Consider the following 9,175-nt stretch of genomic DNA (forward strand, 5'->3'; position numbering starts at 1 on the left):
AAACAGGCTTTGCAGCTTCCAATAACCCTGGCTTCTAGTAGGGATACCCGAATACCTGGCAAGCTCAGGGTCTAACATGTAAAAGGCAAAATGGAAAAAGACTCTGAAGACCTTAAAATTCCACTTGAAAAACAAGGGTGAAGCAAGCCAGAAGGGATCTGGAAGTCTCAAGCTGTGTACTGATGGCAGAAAGGTGACAGTTTTTAACCTGTTCTTTGTGATTTGTAGTTTTCCCCTAAATATTTAAAACTTATATTGATTTTAAAAACACTATAGAAATATCACTTTTTAAAACTGTACAACATACTAGTAAATACTTAAAGGGAACAAATGGTGTGAGGGTTCAGAACCTTTTATCCAAATACAAAAGGATGGGGGGGCAGGGGCAGGGGGAAATTCTCCGCTAGAACAATGACCTCAATTTCACACATGCAGAAGAAATTACAGTGGCAGATAACACATTGGTAAAAGTTTAAAGTGATATATGAGTGATATGCAAGTCAAAAACTTTTTTAAAAGCCCATTTCCCTCTGATGAATATGTAAATGAGAAAAAGAGAAAAAAATATGTTGAAAGTAATTCAAGTGACAATATTTTACTGCCTCCCCCACCATTCTACAACCCTATACACTATACACCATGCTACAACCCTATACACTATAGGGAGCCAGCAACAATGAGACACACATGATGTCATCTTTTGCAGGGTCCAGATCGTCCACCACTACTGTCCTGGAGAAGCTAAGTAGGTTAGCTAGTTAATGCCCTCACTGATAACCACAGCAGTAACGGCCAGTATTGCTGAAGTGCATTGTGGTCTTCAAGCACTAGAGGGCTCTATCAGGGTTCTGCCTGTCAATAAAGTCAATATTTCCAGCTTCACAGGTTCATCCAGACTCTGCAAAAACAGTGGGGATTTTAAACTAGCAGTTTGGGGCTGGACAGATGGCTCAATGGTTAAGCGCACTGGCTGTTCTTCCATAGGACTCAGGTTTAATTCCTAGCACCCACATGGCAGCTAATAGCTGTTTGTAACTCCACTTCCAGGGGATATGATATCCCCATATAGACATATATGCAGGCAAAAGACTAATGCACAAAAACAAACAAACAAACAAACAAACTAGTAGCTTTAAAATGAAAACAAACCATAAAGTTTTCATGAATAATATAAATACATGGTAATTAAAAGATTGTCCTAGCTGCTATTGCAAATTCAAGTCCTTGCTCTGGAGCTAGCCATCTTTAAAAAATTATTTTTATTATTTTAAATTATGTATATGTGCATATTCCTGTGTGTGTCCATGTACTTAAGTGCAGGCGACCACAAAGACTTGAGGCATCAGATCCCCTGGAACTACAAGCAGTTGTGAGCATCTGGATATGTAGTTGTGAGCATCTGGATATGTAGTTGTGAGCATCTGGATGTACAGTTGTGAACATCTGGATGTATAGTTGTGAGCATTTGGATATACAGTTGGAGCATCTGGATGTGTAGTTGTGAGCATCTGGATATGTAGTTGTGAACATCTGGATATGTAGTTGTGAGCATCTGGATGAGTAGTTGTGAGCATCTGGATGTGCAGTTGTGAGCATCTGGATATGCAGTTGTGAACATCTGGATGAGTAGTTGTGAGCATCTGGATGTGTAGTTGTGAGCAGCTGGATGTGTAGTTGTGAGCATCTGGATGTGGGTGCTGAGAACCCAACTCAGGTCCTCTAGAAGAGCAGGAAGTGCTCTTACCCACTGAGCCATCTCTCCTGACCCAGGAACTCGTCACACTACATTTCCAGGGGAATGTTATGCCTATTTTTGTTATATAAATAGATAAATGAATATTAGCAATCATAACCGAATGCAGGGATTGTTAGTCCTTCGAAAGCTTACTCCTTCCTACTTTCCCTACGTGGCTTATAGGCAGCTGCTGCAGTATTTTTATCTTTCCTCGACCCTTTGTTTGTTGTCCTAACTTTTCTTTTACCCCTAAACTAGATCTATAAAAACATCACCCACCTGCCACTTCCGTGTTGGATACTAAAATCTGCAATTCACTGGGTGGTACTGTGCCCAGGCATCAGCTGTGCCTTCACGTGGTTGTTAGTTATCCCTCACGGCTCTCTACAGTGGCACCCTACACAGTCCTCAGGCACCGTGAGACAGGTGGGCAGGAAGAGTCCTAAAACTCTGAAGACCGCCAAGTCCTTGCCTCTGGTTCCAAAGAACTAAGTCCACTTGAAAACCAGAGGCAGCACGCTGTGTCATAGCCGGTCTTGGGAGAGTGCCTGCGGTCTTTGATCTCTGCTCCCAGAAAGAGAGGCCGTAAGGCTGAAGTGCAAAGTGTTCAGGGTTAAAAATAAGTCCCAGCGGAAAGAGGAGGGTTTGAGCTGGAACCCCCAGCCTCCCCCCCCCCCAAGTTTCATAACCTCAAGAGAGAGGTTATTGTCCTGTGTTCAGTTTTCGCTTTGCTCTACTCAGAAGCATTTATTAAATCCCACTTGACAAACATGAAGCACTGTGAGTGCGGTATTTCAGACACCGTGCGCGGAGGTGGAGGTCAAGGGCGCCTCCTCCTTCACGTTCCCCAGTGAGGAAATAGATGGTGTCTCACCAGACTGCTAAGGTCCATTTTATCAATACATAGGTGGGAAATGATCAAGACTTTCATCTTCTGTTTAATTGGAATTTCCTTTGAAAGAGAGTCAGGCCTGAGGTGTAGCTCAGCTGTACAGTGCTTTCCAAGCATTCAGAAGTAAAGCTGTGAGTTTGGCTTCTAGCACCTCTTAGACAAATAAATGAATGACTAAATAAATAAAACAATTAAACATGAAATTGGCTTTCCTCAGATTTTTTTTTTTTTAATTAAAACATGAGCCACTGAGCTTTAAGCTATTGAAGATGCTTTGTGTTTTAATACTGGGTTTAACAAAGTTTTGACGCCTGTGTAGAGCTCTTTGCAAACTGGTGGCATAGAAGTGTAGCCAATATCCATGTTTGTTTTGGCAGAGCCAGTATTTATTAAAAAGGGAAATGTGAATTCCTTTGTGCAGGGCGTTCACCTCTTCCTGTGTGCTATGCACACCACACCCAGTGTGCTGCATTCAACTGATTTGTGTGCTTTGCAGCCTATGCTGAAGGGGTGTGTGTTGTTTTTAAAAACAAAATCCCAAATGTTCGATTTTACTAATAAAATGTCAGGAGCCAGATGCAGGACTGAGAGAGAGTCTGCTAGCTCAGAGAGGCAGGAAAAGCACCCAGCTGATCTTCCTACCCAGCCAGAGTCCCAGAGGGAAAAAGCCCTTCTCCTTCTCCATGCTGTCTTACAAAAACAAAACAAAAGCCTTTTCACTCTGGAAGTCCACTGTTTGCCCTCCAGACCTTCTTTCACTCTGTTTTTGTTTTTTCCTGTGTTCACTTCCTATCAACTGGCTGCTTGCTCTTCCTCTTATCGTAGGGTTAACTTTATTTAATCCTGTTTACAGAACACTTTTGGATTAGAGGTGTATGCTAGGGCTGAGCTACATTATAACCACCTATTTACAATAAACAGAAAGTTCTTGGTTAAAGGTGTGTGTTAGGGCTGAGCCACACCACCATAAGAAACAGATTTTTTTTTTTCCAGTTCACAATGTTGGTGTTCACAATGGGATCAAATAACCTACAACACATGTGTGTATGTGTGTGCTTGTGTGTTTGTGTGTGTGCACACATGTGTCATTCGTGCCTTTGTATAGGCATGTATGTGTGCAGGCGTGTGTGTGTATGTGTTTGTATGTCTAGGTGCTTGTAGGTATGTATGTGTAGGTGGATGTAGGTTTGTGTGTGCTTGTAGGTGTGTATGTGTGTGTGTGCACATGTGGGAGGTGGATATGCATGCATGCTTGGCTTGTGGAGAGTAGAGATCAATTTCTGGTTTAACTCCACAGGTACAGTCTGTTAGTGTCACAGCACCAATGTTACATGAATCCGCTATGAAACATATCTGGTATAAGGATGTTTATTTGGGGGAAGGGAAGGGGAGGGGAGTTAGGGCCTTCAAGAGGAGGGGTAGAGGTGGATAATTGAACTTGTAGACAGAGAGACAGACAGACAGACAGACAGACACAGAGCTATGAGGGCAGAGGCGGATATAGAGAGAAATCGTAGGGACAGACAGAGAAGGAGAAAGACCAAGAGAAACAGAGAGAGCTGGAGTGGTGGGTGGGTCCTTTTGTCCCTGACACACCAGTAGCACCTGGTGGCAGGTGATGACGTAAGACATTGCTCGGATCCTGAAGGCAGCCTAGTGGGCTCGCCTCTGAACTGACACAGTCCACCTCTTTTGTGTGTGTGTGAGTGTGTGAACTGTGTGTGTGTGTGTGTGCTCTTGGGTGTGTATGTGTTTATGTTGCACATGGGTGCCATTTCACACACATATGTACACACACATCATTCTCATTTCTGTTTCCTAGTCCACTGCATCTAAAGAGGAACTGGGAAGGCTTTAAAGTGACTGCTGATAAAAGAGAGTTGTGTCTAGGTGAAGAATTGTTCTGGGATAGATTGCTGTATAACTTTAGTCAACTTTTAGATTATTGCTAGGAATGCAGCCCTCTGCTGAGTTATAAAAGTAGTAATACCTTCTCAAGTACCAATGTTGCCATTGTCCACTAGCTGCTGAGCCTCAAAACTACAGGAAGGTTAGTTGGGCATGAAAGCACATGCCTGCCTCAGGAGCTTTCCGGGGTCTCACTCGAGGTTCAATACTAAAGACACGGAGACGTCTGTCTAGTATAAGACTGTTGGCCGTTCTGCTGGGGCAGTCCCTCGGCCACCGAGCCTCTGCTTCCATCATTTCTTCTCTCTCCTCCATCCTGCCTCTCCGTCCTTTACCTGCCCAGCCCCAGCCCCAGCCCCAGCTTCTAGCTCTTTATTTATCAAAAGCCACACTCTCTTCTCATACAAAAGAGCTATTACAGCCTGGCATGGTGGCAACACTCTTATAATCCCAGCACCCTGGGAGGCAGAAGCAGACTGATCTCTGGGAGTTTGAGGCTAGCCTTGACTAAAGAGCAAGTCTAGGACAGCCAAGGCTACACACAAAAACCCTGTCTTGAAAAACCAACCAACCAAACAAACAAAAAAAAGCCCAACAAAAGAAAACAAAACATTCCCTCAAACAACAACAACAACAACAACAACAACAACAACAACAAAACCTATTAGCATAGTAGGAGAGATTTGGCTTACTTATTCTGAGCCAATCAGCAGAGGACTGCTTTGGAGAGTTTTGCCTTTGGGTGAGATTGGGTGCTTTGTGGCCTTCCTCTTCCCCTTTCAACATGATAATCTCAGAGAATCCTCTTTTGGGGCAGATGAGGGTGAGACAAACATTTACATATCCAGCCAGCACTGCCTTTGCCCGCACAGCCATTAACAATTGAGAATACAGGGCACACCTTCAGAGGCAGTAAATACAGTATGTGTGTGGGGTAGGTCACCCCAAAACAAGCCTGTAATCCTAGCACTTTGGAAACTGAGACAGAAGGATGGCAAATTTGAGACCAAAGAGGGAGCAAGTCCCCTTATTTCAATAAACAAACTAAATCAACCAAGTAAGCAAGCGAACAAAGAAAAAAAGAACACAGAGAAATGTTAGTTAGTTAGTTACTAACTAGTTATATTAGTTAGTACAGGTGCATGGGAGTCCCAACTAGTGAAAAAGGACTAAAAGCAAATTTACACTTCCCTAGTTTCACCTTTTCCATGTTTATAATCTGCCCAACATAAGACAGGGTCGCACTATGTATACTTGCCGGTCCTGGACTCACTATGTAGAGCAGACTGGCCTCAAACTCACAGAGACCCACCTGCCTCTTGAGTGCTGGGATTACAAGTGTGTGCCACCACACTTGGATAGGAGTTAGTACTTCATTTGGGTAGCTGAGGGCTTGATCCACTTATCAGTGAGCTACCATAAGCATCTCAGAAACATTCTTTTATTTCCCTTCCCCAAGTAGCTCTGCCTGTCCTGGAACTAGCTCTGTAGATCATCAGGCTGGCCTCAGACTCACAGAGAACCAGGTGCTTCTGCCTCCCGAGTGTTGGTGTTAGAGGTGTGTGCCACTACTGCCTGCCTGTCATAAACATTCTTTTCTTCTTCATCTCCTCCTCCTCCTCTTCCTTCTCCTTCTTTTTGTTTTTGTTATTGTTTTGTTTTTTGTTTTTTGAGACTGGGTTTCTCTGTGTAGCTTGGCTGTCCTGGATTCACTTTGTAGACCAGGCTGGCCTCATCCATGTTTGGATGCTTCCTTAAAGTAGGTGCAAACAGAGATTGAAAAAGAAAGAAAGAAAGAAAGAAAGAAAGAAAGAAAGAAAGAAAGAAAGAAAAAGAAAAAAGAAAAGACTCTAATCCCAGCCCAAAGAGTTAAGAACTCAGTGACTGTAGGTGCAGCAAACAGTTCTATTCCTTCAACTCAATGCCCTTTCTACTTCCTGTCATCTCTCTATCTGTCCTACAGACTTCCTTTCACTATGTTTTCCCCCAGTGTTCACTCCCTGTCTACTGGTTGCTTGCTCTGCCTCATAACCTAAGGGTAACTTTATTTAATCCTGTTTACAGGATTAAAGGTTTGTGCTAGGGCTGAGCCACACCACAACTAGAAATGGGCTTCTCCAGTACACAGTCTCAGGGTTCACAGTGTGATCAAATATCCTGCAACAAAAATTGGATTATAATAGGAGCTGTGTGCTCACATCAGACCCTGACAATATTGCATAAGAAGGTACAATTACTCTTCCACAGGGAGCTGGTCTCTTGTCTTTCTTTCTTGTTCATCTCTCAAAACTCAGGCTTGTGGTCTCCCTGGTACATAGTGGTATCCACCCTGTTTTTCCCAGAGCTGGGTTAGGAATCGAGTCATCTTCCACTGTGGTCCGATTGCTTTGGTGTCCCCGACCCCACCCTGCATCTTACAGGCTGAAATCCTGGCCTCTTGGTTGGTTATGATAGAAGGAGGAGCTTTGGGAGGAGGCTGGGCCTCCATGTCGTCGGGACTCTGGTGGATGAGATTAGTACCTGCCATGATTTGGGCCTGCTCTGAGTGTGTCTCTCAAGGCTCCAACGTGATTAGAATCTTGGTCCCAAAGGCAGCATTTAGTGTGCCTCTTTAGGTCATGAGCCTGTGTCCCCGGAGGAATCATGGGAGGCCAGACTTCTGGTTTGGCTGGGTGAGCTTTTCTACACACACAGGAAAAGGAGGCAGAGTTTTACATTATGGCCTCTGTGGCATTGGTTTTATTTTCCTCCTTTTTCATGTCTGAGGCTTCAACATACCCAGAGGGAACAGAAATGAATCTTTCCAGAACAAAGCAAGCCAAAGTAGCCTTTCTGGATGGATGTTGAAGGGAGGAAGGCTTGGGCTTGTTTGAGCCAAGCATCCTGCCTGATGGCTGTGTTGGGGAGGCTTGGGGAACAGATTCTTGGAAAAACAATGAATAACTAGGTCTTCTAACAGTGACCTTGAGTAAATCATTGGAAACTTTCTGAGCCTCTGTTTTCTCACATCAACGTTAATGGAGTTGAACCAGAGAAAAGATCCCCACTGGGATTTTAAATGCTACATATCTATTTTACTATTCAGTCTGAAAGAAGATCTACAAAAACAAACTGAGCAGGTCTAATAAGTGAATGCAAATACTCTATTTTAAATCAAACTCTATAGTCCCTAACGTTTCTGAGAAACTTAATGGATTTTTCTCCCGTTATTTTATTTTAGTTTTTGGTTTTTCGAGACAGGGTTTCTCTGTGTTAGCCTTGGCTGTCCTGGACTCGCTTTGTAGACCAGGCTGGCCTCTAACTCCCAGCGATCTGCCTACCTCTGCCTCCTGAGTGCTGGGGATAAAGGCGTGTGCCATCATGCCCGACTTATTTTATTTTTTTAGTTGTAGTCATTGGTACTAACTCATAACTCAGCTTGTAACTTTAACTATATATTAAATATGATATAGTTCATAAATGATTAGAGGCTAATATAATAATATCATAAAGGTACTTTTAGTTAGTTGAAAAGAAAAAAAAATAGAGATAGCTTCAGCTCACCCGAAAATCCAGCTGGTCTGATATTTGATAGTTTCCTCCCTCAATCTCCAACATGCTAAGATTACAGAACTGTGCCATCATTTCTGGCTTGAACTTTTTTAGTGGTTGGGATGAAGTCCATGGACCCCCAGGTTAGCCTCAAACCACTTGTTTTCCTCAATTCCTGATCCTCTGGCTTGTACTCCTAGGACTATTGGTATGTGTTACACACCTGGTTTTAGCCTGAATATCTGATTTCTAAATTGTCATGTGGTCATGATGTCTGTCTGCCAGATATTTGTATCTAGGGACAGTTTTAGGAGTGTGACCTTCCTAAAGCCCCCAAACACACTTTCCCAGATTTCCTAATGTCTGGGAGGTGTCAGGTCTTGACTTAGGAACTGGTAACCAGAGGCACAAAGTTGAGGCCAAGTGAAAATCAAGGCGTGGGATGGAATGAAAGGGAGGAGCCCGGTCGGGTGGGAGGACACAGTTTGTAGGAGTGGACTCACACCCAGCATCAGCAGCTATGTGCTTCCAAATAAACTTGAATAAATCCTCTTCTGGCTTAAGCTAGTTACAGTGAGTTCTGTTGCTGGCAACAGGGAATTTATGGATAGATGTATTTCTCAAGAACTCCCCTGTTCATCCAGGATCTAAACTTTTACTTTCTAAGCAAAACAGACAAACAATCTTCTGGTTGTCTGACCTTACCTGAAAAACCTTTCTACTCCATAAAACACCAGGGAACGCTTTAGCAAACAGTCATTTTTTTTTTTTTCATTCAACAAATCTTATGCTCAGATCTGAAAATGGTCCTGTACTTCATAAGGTGTAGTGGGGTCTCTGAGAGCCCAAATTGTTTTAGATCTGAGAAGGACATTGTGAGTTGCCGTGCCTCCCTAAATACGGACTCATCCTGTGCTAGGTACACGTTTTACTCCACGGAGTCCTCCCTATGGCCGCAAGAGTTTGTGCAGGTCTCCTTCCTAAATATGAGAAGTAAGCAGCTTGCCTGAGCTAGGGCTCTTATCCAAGGTACCCAGCTGCAGGTAGCAGAGCCAAGGGGCAGAGGTGGTCTGTTCACTACGGATGCCCACTTGGGATTCTTAGCTCCC

This window comes from Acomys russatus, chromosome 30, assembly GCF_903995435.1.
Source record: "Acomys russatus chromosome 30, mAcoRus1.1, whole genome shotgun sequence".
Classification (NCBI taxonomy): domain Eukaryota; kingdom Metazoa; phylum Chordata; class Mammalia; order Rodentia; family Muridae; genus Acomys; species Acomys russatus.